General features: G+C 37.7%; 1 pseudogene; it reads right to left on the bottom strand.

Annotated features, from left to right (window-relative positions):
- Positions 1-16: 16 nt before the first annotated feature.
- LOC102727668 (zinc finger CCCH domain-containing protein 14-like) lies at positions 17-2,557 on the bottom strand (annotated as a pseudogene).
- Positions 2,558-10,266: the final 7,709 nt, after the last annotated feature.

Below are 10,266 nucleotides of genomic sequence, written 5' to 3'. Positions count from 1 at the left end.
TAGGCAATAAACTTCATATTATGAAAGCAATATACTCCAAGTTTCAAAGGTTTGACAAGTTCTGCAGAATATTTTTGCCAGTTGATGGAAACTCCACAATCTTCTGCCAAGTAGGACTGTCATTCACTGGTTTGAGTTCGAATCCATTTCAAGGCATGTCTTGGTGGCACAGTAATCGTGGGATGATACAATGTGCAGTCAGGTCTTGCACTGAGTGTTAAATCTGCAGTGTTTTGGATGATAGAAGGGACATTCCACTTTCTTACAAGCAGGGAAATAACGGCACAGTTGACTACTAGAAGGTGAGGCTGGTGTTGCAATTGCTGGTTTTGGAGGCAGTTCTGGAATTCTTCTACTCATATGAGTGAAGGGACAATCTGGTTTAGTACATTTTGCATCATATTTACAATTTGGATGAACAAACGAACATTTCTCAGCCAATTTACAATTGGGGAAGGCTTTGCAAGGTGAAACAGGATGATGGTAAGCACACTCATCCCCATTTTTACAGGCAGGTCAGTACTTGCAACGCTCCAAAAGTTTTTCTGGTTTCTGGACCACACTCAGTTCACTCATCTCAGCATTTGAAAAGCTACCATTTGGCTCATCGAGCTGCCTGCTCATCGACTGCAAGTGCTGTGGGTGGAGGAGACCTCTGAGTCCCTTGTTTGAGGCTGCAGTTTGGTTTACAGGTTTCACTCCTTCAAAGCACACATCCTCCTCTTGATCTGACATGTACCCTGGGGAGCTGGGGACACCATCCAGCGTCACTATAAACTTGGGACTAGCAGGTTTATCTGGTTGTACAAGATCTCGTGTCTGCATAAGGTGTCCTGAAAGTACCCGAACGGTATCTGCAGTCTTCAACCCCGACTCTTGGTTTGGCGCCACTATTATTTCCTCAGACAGCTTCGGCTTCTTCAGAATAAACGATCTTGTGTCTGCATGGACCAGGGATTCCATGTCACAGTAATCTTGACTGCTCTATAGAGTTTCTGCCATGACTGGGTCAATTTGCAGTCCGGATAACAACTGCCTCTGTCGAGTTCCTTGGCTTTTTTCTATATTATCTCCCTTTGTTTCCTCTTCTTTAATGGGGGTACTTATTCTGGGGGTCCTGCTTTGCCCCTGGACCACTTCTGCCAGCAATTTTTCTTGAGAAGTTCGAGTTCTGGGAGCAATTGGAAGTGTCTGTTTCTGTGAGACTGTAGAATAGTTAGTTGTTTTTGTTACAGATTCTTTTTTTTTTTTTAAAGATTTTATTTATTTATTTGAGAGAGGGAATGAGAGGCAGAGAGCACGAGAGGGAAGAGGGTCAGAGGGAGAAGCAGACACCCCGTTGAGCAGGGAGCCTGATGCGGGACTCGATCCCGGGACTCCAGGATCTTGACCTGAGCCGAAGGCAGTCGCTTAACCAACTGAGCCACCCAGGCGCCCCTTGTTACAGATTCTTGAGCTTCAGATATAGCCTTCAAAATTAGATTCTTGTTAGCTTGTTTAGAAGATGGAAGTGAAGGTCTCCTCAGGCTTTGCTGGCACTGACACCTGCCGGAGATGCTTCCTGTCCGAGACCCACAGTCATCCCCTTCCTCCTCCTCTTCTCCATCATGAGTGAATTTTTTTACTTTAACACCTGAACTTACCACAGGCAACTTTCTCTTCCGAAAGTTTCTTCCTCAATACCCTTTTTTTCTGAGTTGTTTCTGAAAAAAGGACTATAAGTCTCTTCTAAGCTGTTAAGCATTTCCGGTTCACACAAACGTCCTGTTTCATATACCCAGCTGTTCTGTATATCAGGTTGCTTGGCAGCATGAACACTGCTTGGCTGCTGCTGAAATTGCAGCCTGTTTAAATGAGCAGCACTATCTGCATTTCGACTTGCAGGTGGCTGATAAATTTCAATAGAAGGACGAGAAGAACCCCATATGCAAGTGTCACTGTAGGTTTTTTCTGAGATAAGGGATTCTCCTGCACAAAATTGAGATCTTCATCAATGAGACCATCTTGTTCTGGCTTAATATCAATCACATCTTCAGAGGGTGCTGGCTCCGTCAGGGGCTTCACAGTTGACATTAATCGGGTTGCAGCTCCATCATCAGAAGTCTGTCAGACAGTAGTGGTTTTTTGCTCCTGTGAACTAGTAGAAACCCTGGAATCTCTTTTTTCAGGTCTAGTGCTAGCAACCGCAAGAGGTGGCACTGCGGCTTCATGCCTTCTCTCATCTCCCCGACTGAACCAGCTCTTGTTTGAAGACACGTTATTATCAAAGATGTTAGTGTCAGAAGACTTAAGACTGGAAGGGTCAGTTGTAACAGAGCGAAGTTTATCTAACACACCATGAAGCCATACGGTGAATCGAATTGTGTTGTTCCCTAGAAACAGGGACAGGTCCTCTGTCATTTGGTCCTGACTTTTCTTGTTGGCCTCCATCACCATAATGTAACCAGGACGTTCTGCATCAACATAAGCTCCTAATTCTTGCAGTTTCCCCTTAATGGCACTCGGGATCTTGCGGCTGATCTCGGTGCCGATTTCCACGGCTCCCAGCGGGCGGCGGGCTCAGCACTGCGTGGCGCTTTGCTTACCCAGAGCCCCAGGCCGGCTCCCGGCCCCGCAGCTCCGCCGCGGCCGCCGCCAGCCACCAGCGCTGCTCCCGGCCGCGCGATCTGCGTGACCCGCCCCCACCGGCCCGGCGCCAGAAACTATGTATCTTTTTACAAAATATTTTATTTATATATTTGACAGAGAGAGAGAGAGAGAGAGGAGCAGAGGGAGAAGCAAACTTCTCACTGAACAGGGAGCCCGATGTGGGGCTCGATTCCAGGACCCCGGGATCATGACCTGAGCCGAAGGCAGACGCTTAACTGACTGAGCCACCCAGGCGCCCCAAACTATGTCTCTTTAAATATGATGTGAAAACTAAGATAACATATAAATCAGGAGATGCCATTAGGAACATATAGACTGTTTCTTTCATGAGTATATGTCAGTGTGCTAAATCTCAAGTCATTGCAAGTAGAGACATGATAAAGCTGCTCTTATGAATCAAGAGTAGGAAGCAAATCAGCTAAAATACAAAACCCACTTCTGGCAACGTAAAGATTTTTGTTTTGTTTTGTTTATATTTGTTTGGCTGAAGTCATCTCTATAAAAACACTTGAGAGGATCCCAAACAATGTAATTAATGGGGAAAGCTGAAATTTAACTAAGGAAGATGTAAAGTGTAAATACAGAATAAAATGAAATAAAACTCTGTGATCTCCCAGGTTTTATATTGGCTCTAAATTGTTTAGAATGTATGAACTTTAAGAGATAATGGGATGCATTTAATTTTGAAAGTAGCAGGTAAAATACATGTAAGAATTATATTTGTAAAAGGGAAATAGAAAAACTAGTATGTGGGGCGCCTGGGTGTCTCTGTCCGTTGAATATCTGACTCTTGATTTCAGCTCAGGTCATGATCTTAGGGTCCTGGGATGGAGCCCCGAGTTGGACTCCGTGCTCAGCAGGGATTCTGCTTAAGGATTCTCTCTCTCTGCCTGTCCCTTTGCCCCTCCCCCTGTTTGCACTCTCTCTTTCTAAAATAAACAAATAAATCTTAAAAAAAAGAAAAAGTAGTATGAAATTATTTTATACTTCAGCAAAAATATGGAGTTTCTAATCAAGATCTAGACACATTTTAGGAATTCAATATCCAAAGATTAAAAAGTCATTTATTTATTTCACAATTATTAAATACTTTTGACAGTCCATATGACATCACAACTGTTCTTGGTACTGTGCATATTACAAAATTTCTGGTTTGTGGAGCTCAAATTCTAATAAGAGGAGCATAGGTCTGCAACATGAGCAATTAGCCTATGGATAAAGGGTCTCAAACATGGTTAGATTTGTTCCAGATGGGGACAATTTACACAGTAAAAAACAAAGGAGTTGAATAAATAGGAAAGAAAAAAAAAGCAAAATTGGACTGTGTCATTTAAATTGTAGTGGGTAGATAGGGAATGGATGACATGCCCAGGCAAAGGTTATTCAAATGTTGATAGGATCCATGGATTATAAGTTTTGATGGAGTTGAGTGGTTTATGGGTTTGAGGTGCTAGAGAAAATAATTCTGCCTTCAAGAAGCAGTGTGCAATAAAACCACACACACACACACACACGCACACACACGCTCACAGGCACACAAAGCCTAAATACAGCATTTCAAGATGGTACTCTGAGAATCTTCCTTAACACAGTTGGAATGTCAGTAAAGAAAGAACATGGGAAACAAACTGAGGGTTCTAGAGGGGATGGGGGTGGGGCGATGGGTTAGCCTGGTGATGGGTATTAAAGAGGGCATGTACTGAATGGAGCACTGGGTGTTATATGCAAACAATGAATCATGGAACACTACATCAAAAACTAATGATGTAATGTGTGGTGATTAACATAACATAATAAAATAAAAAAATTTAAAAAAGAAAGAACATGGGAACAATTTAAAACAGAATACTGGAGCAGGACTGGAAGAGTTCACAACATCATCGAACTAAAGAACTTTTGAAAGACAAAGGGTGTATGGAATCATAGTATTCTAACAAGAATTTTCAGAAGTCTAGTCAGGCATGGAAACCATACTTCCTTTCAGAGTGTCAAAAAGTTGCAGGGAAAGAAAAGTAGGAACAAGATAGGAATGATGGTAATATGTATGCTGAATATCTGTAATTTGTTAATTATATACACTCACTCCCAGTGTGAGTGAAAAAATATATACTTTGACTTAAAACTAAGGAACTGTGTGTGGAGATTTAGGACTGTCTGCAAGGTCAATGTCAGGATATCTAATGAGGGCATTCTGCCTTGCTGCATAATCTTGCACAATTTGGCATTTGGAGGATTCCTTATTTTGTCTACTGTTTTTCTATTCTCTATGAAAGAGATAGTTATATTTTCATGCAGATCCAATGAGCCCTTCAACTTTCTATTGTGAAATATAGAAACCTACTAGGTAAATATTGATAGAAATAAAACTTTCAAGTTACCTACATTAAACTAAAGCATCCTTTATTCATAAACGAGGACAGATAACTAACAATGACCAGATAGACAAGAAAACCTGAAAATAACAAAGTGAAGGACCAAAGTGGCAGCAATTAGCAATTAACACTGGATGTAGTGGAAATAATTCAGAAATTTAAAAAAATTCCAATGAATACAGTATGAGTTTGACCGTATATGTAAATACCAAGAAGTGTTTAGGTGGGCAAAAACATGTACAAGAATGCTCACAGAAGCTTTACTTAAAATTGCCCAAACTGGAAATAACCCAAATTTCTCTCAGTAATAGAATGGAAAAATAAAATGTAAAATTTGCACAATGGGATTCTGTGCAACAACCATGAAGTAAAACAATAATAACAAAAAACTAACTCCACCCAGTAATACGAATGCAATTCATGGACAAAAATGGGGAGTGAAAGAAGTCAGAAAAAAGACCAGACAATGTTCGATTCCAGTCACACAGAATTCAAAGTTAGGCAGAAGCCATATACTATAACAGATATTTGAACTGTGATTACCTTTGGAGGTGTCAGGTACTCAAAGGGAAAGAGAATAAGATATATAGATATATAGGTATATAGATATAAGTATCTCTCTCTATATATAATCAATCTATTTGCTTAGATTACATATCACTGGGGAAATCAAAATAATTGAAAGACACTCCCAACACCATCTATTGATATCTGTACCAAACAATTCTACCCTCTCTCTGGTAATTATAGAAGTAATTGTGCTCAAATACAAAGCCAAATCTTCTGAGTTTGTATTGGATTTTAGTCCCTCTGATTTATTCAGAAACATCATTTCAGCTATTCTCTCTTCTCTATCCCTTCCTTAGTCACTTCCCACACTCAATTAGATAATTAACCATATTGATTCTTTCCCTATCTCATGAAAATCTTCCCTTGATTCCAATTCCCCTTCCTCTCTGAATCCATTTTACTCTCATTTGCACTTAAGATCTTTGAAATATTTTTTCTGTACTCATGGTCTCCAAGACCTTGCTTCCAAACAGGTCTTAAATTCACTTCAGTCATGCTTTCTTCTTGATCATGCCACTGAAACAGTTCTTGCTAAATCAAAATATCAATTTTGGGGGTGCCTGGGTGGCTCAGTCACTTGAGCGACTGACTCTCGATTTTGGCTCAGGTCATGATCTTGGGGTCATGGCATCAAGCCCCGCCTGGAGCCTCCCTTCAGGCTCCAAGCTCAGCGGGGAATCTGCTTGACATTCTCTCTCTCCCTCTCCTGCTGCTCTTCTCCCTTGCTCGCACAAGCTCTCCCTCTCAAATAAGTAAATAAATAAATCTTTAAAATTATGTATATTTTTTCATTCTTCATCATACTTGACCTATTAGAGATTTTGACATGGTGGTTCACTCTCTTCTCTTCAAAATACTTTGGTCATTTTTGTCTTGGACAAACAACTCACTTTACCTTCTACTTCACTGGTCACTCCTACAATGAGTGATATCACATTGTATACTTGTACAATATTATTATTTATATTCATTATACAGTGCATTAGATTAATATGGCTTATTTACCACTCATTACAATTTTTCACCCTTACACACTCAATCTTATCTCTCCCATCCCCTGTAATTATCATTTTACTTTCTGTTTTTTACAGGGTTAGTGTTTTAGACTCCACATGTTATATCACACAGAACTTGTCTTTCTCTGTCTGACTCATATCACTTGATACAATGTGTCCAAGGTCCACCTACATTGTCATGAATGGCAATATATTCTCCTTTCTTATGGCTGGCTTCCATTGTGCTTATGTATCCCATATTTTCTATCCCTTCATCCATTGATGGGCATTTGGTTTGTTTCTATATCTTGGCTATTGTGAATAATGCTGCAATACACATGGAAGTGCACGTATCCTGTTGAAATCCTGTTTTCATTTTCTTTGGGCATATACCAAGAAGTGAAATGGCTGGAATGTATGGTAGCTCTATTTTACATTTTTCTGAGAAATCTTCATACTGTTTTCCACAGTGGTCAAACTAATTCACATCCCTATCGACAATGTATAAGGGTTCCCTTTTCCCACACCTTCACCAGCTCCTGTTGTCTCTTGTCTTCTTGATGATGGTATCTCATTGTGCTTTTGATCTCCATTTCCCTCGTGGTTAGTGATGTTAAAAGTCTTTTCATGTATCTCTTGGCAATTTTGTTCATGTCTTTGGAAAAATGTCTGTTTAGTCCTTCTGCCTATACTTTTCATCAGATTGGTTTTTTTGTTATTAAATTGCCTGAGTTCTTTATATATTTTGGATATTAACCCCTTATCTGATACATGGTTTGCAAAAATTTTCTTTTATTCTGTAGGTTGTCTTTTCATTTTGTTGTTTCTTTTGCTGGGCAGAAACTTTTGAGTCTGATGTAGTACCATTGGTTGGTTTTTGCTTTTGTTATTTGTGCTTTTGGCATCTTGTTTAAAAATTAATTGCTAAGCTGGATATCAGTGAGCTTCTACCCTATGTTTTCTTCTAGAAGTCTTATGATGTTGTTTTTTTTGTTTCAGTCTCTGATCTATTTCAAGTTAATTTTTTTGAGTGGTATAGCTTGGATTTAATTCCATTGTTCTGCATGCATTTCTTCAGTTTTCCCAGCACCATTTGTTGAAAACTCTATCCTTTTCTCATTGAGTATTCTTGGCTCCTTTTTTGGATATTAGTTGTTCTGTTTATGACAATTTAATTCTGGCTCTCTATTCTGTTCCATTGGTTGATGTGTCTATTTTCTGCAAGTACCACACTCTCTTTATTACTATGGCTTTGCAGTGTAATTTAAAATCTGAAAGTATGATATCTCCAGCTTTGTGCTTTTTTTCCTCAGGGTTGTTTTGGCTATTCACAGTCTTTTGTGGTTCCACATGAATTTTAGAATTGCCTCTTCTATTTCTGTGAAGAATGCCTTTGGTATTTGGGGATTGTGTTGAATCTGTAGATGGCTTTGGGTAGTATGGCCATTTTAATAATATTAATTCTTCTGATCCATGAACACAGAATGTCTTTTTATTTCTTTGTGTCTTCTTTGATTTCTTTTAGCAAAATTTTGTGGTTTTCATTGTACAGAAATTTCACTTCCTTGGTTAAATTTAGTCCTAAGTGTTGTATCACTTTTTGATGTTATCATAAATAGGATAGTTTTATTTCTTTTTCAGATGTTTCATCATTTTGTAAAGAAATGCAACTGATTTCATATATTGATCTTGTACCCTGCCTCTTTAGCAAAATCATTGATTAATTCCAACAGTTTTTTGACTGACTCTTTGGGATTTTCTATATATAACATCATATCATCGGCAAATAACAATGATTTTACTTCTTCCTTTCTGATTTGGATGCTTTTTATTTCTATTTTGCCTAGATGTTCTAGCTAGGACTTCTGGTATTATATTGAATAGGAGTGGTGAGAGTGGGCATCCTTGCCTTGTTCTTGATGTTAGAGGAAAAGCTTTCAGTTTTTCTTCCATTGAGTATAATGTTAGTAGTAGATTTGGTAATTATGCCTTGTATTATATTGAGACATGTTCCTTCTATACCCAGTCTGTGAAGGATTTTTATCATGAAAGGATGGTGTATTTTGTCAAATGCTGCTCTGCATCTATTGAGATGGCCATGTGGTTTTTATCTTTCATTTTACTGATGTGGTATATTACATTTATTGATTTTTGTATATGGAAACACTCTTTGCATCCCAGGAATAAATCCCACTTGGTCATGATGAACAATTCTTTTAATGTATTCTTGAATTCAGTTTGCTAAAAAATTATTGAAAAATTTTGTTTCTATATTCATCAGGGATATTGATCTATAGTTTTCTTTTCTTGTCATGTCCTTATTTGGTTTTGGTACCAGATAATACCAGCCTCATAGAATGAGTTTGGAAGTGTTCCTTCCTTTTTGGTATTTTGGAGGAGTTTGAGGAGGATTGAAATTAATTTTTCTTTAAGTTTTAATTCTTCTTTAAATGTTAATTCTTCTCAAAAAAATGTTAATTCTTCTCCATTGAAACCTTTCGTCCCAGAGTTTTCTGTGTTGGGAATTTTTTGATCACTGAGTCAATATCTCCACTCATTATTGGTCTGTTTAGATTTTCTATTTTTTTCTGATTCAGTCTTAGTAGATTGTGTATTTCTAGAATGTATCCATTTCTTCTACCTTATATAATTTTTGACATATAATTGTTCATAGTAGTCTCTTCTGATTCTATATACTTGTGAAGTATCAGATGTAATGTCTCCTGTTTTATTTCTAATTTTATTAGACTCTTCTCCCCTTTTTCCTAGCTAATCTAGTTAAATGATAAATTTTGATGATCTTTTCAAAGAATCTGCTCTTAGTTTAGTTGATCCTTTGTGTTGTTTTTCTTGTCACTATTTCATTTATTTCCACGCTGATCTATTATTTTCTTCCTTCAGCTACCTTTGGGCTTTTGTTCTTTTTTTTTTCTACATACCTGAGGTATAAACTTAGGTTGTTTATTTGTGATCTTTCTAATTTCTTAATATATTTATTTATTTCTATTAACTTTTCCCTCAGAACTGCTTTTCCTGCATCCCACAATAATTGATATGTTATATTTCCATTTTAATTTGTTCTGAGATAATTTTTGAATTCCCTTCTAATTTGTTCTTTTACTCAATGGTTGTTTAGAAGTGTGTTATTTAGTGTATTTATAGATCTTCTCACTTTCCTCTTGTTGCTAATTTTTAGTTTCATACCACTGTGATCAAGAAAGATAGTTGATATGAGTTCAGTCTTTTTGAATTTGCTAAAATTTGTTTTGGCCTATCATATGATCTATCCTGGAGAAAGTTCCATATGCACTTGAGAAGAATGTGTATTCCACTGCTGTTGGATGAAATGTTCTTTATATGTCTGTTAATACCATCTTTTTTCTAATGTGTGATTCAATTCCAATGTTTTATTGTTGATTTTCTGTCTGGATGATCTATCCATTGTTGATCGTGGAGTTCTCTAATATTATTGTATTGTTGTCTATTTCTCCCATAAGGTCTGTTATTATTTGCTTAATATATTTCGATGCTATGGCATTGGGAGTGTATATATTTACAGTTGTTGTGTCTTTTTAAGGTACTGACCTCTTTGTCATTATATCATGACCTCTGTCTCCTGTTACCCTTTTTGTCTTGAAGTCCATTTTGTCTAATGTAAGTAGGGCTATGCCTGCCTCCTT

The sequence above is a fragment of the Leptonychotes weddellii genome, chromosome 2 (assembly GCF_054177405.1).
Source record: "Leptonychotes weddellii isolate Sample4059 chromosome 2, ASM5417740v2, whole genome shotgun sequence".
Taxonomy (NCBI): domain Eukaryota; kingdom Metazoa; phylum Chordata; class Mammalia; order Carnivora; family Phocidae; genus Leptonychotes; species Leptonychotes weddellii.
Note: the sequence above shows the minus strand (reverse complement) of the source record. Positions and strands in the feature narration are given on the sequence as shown.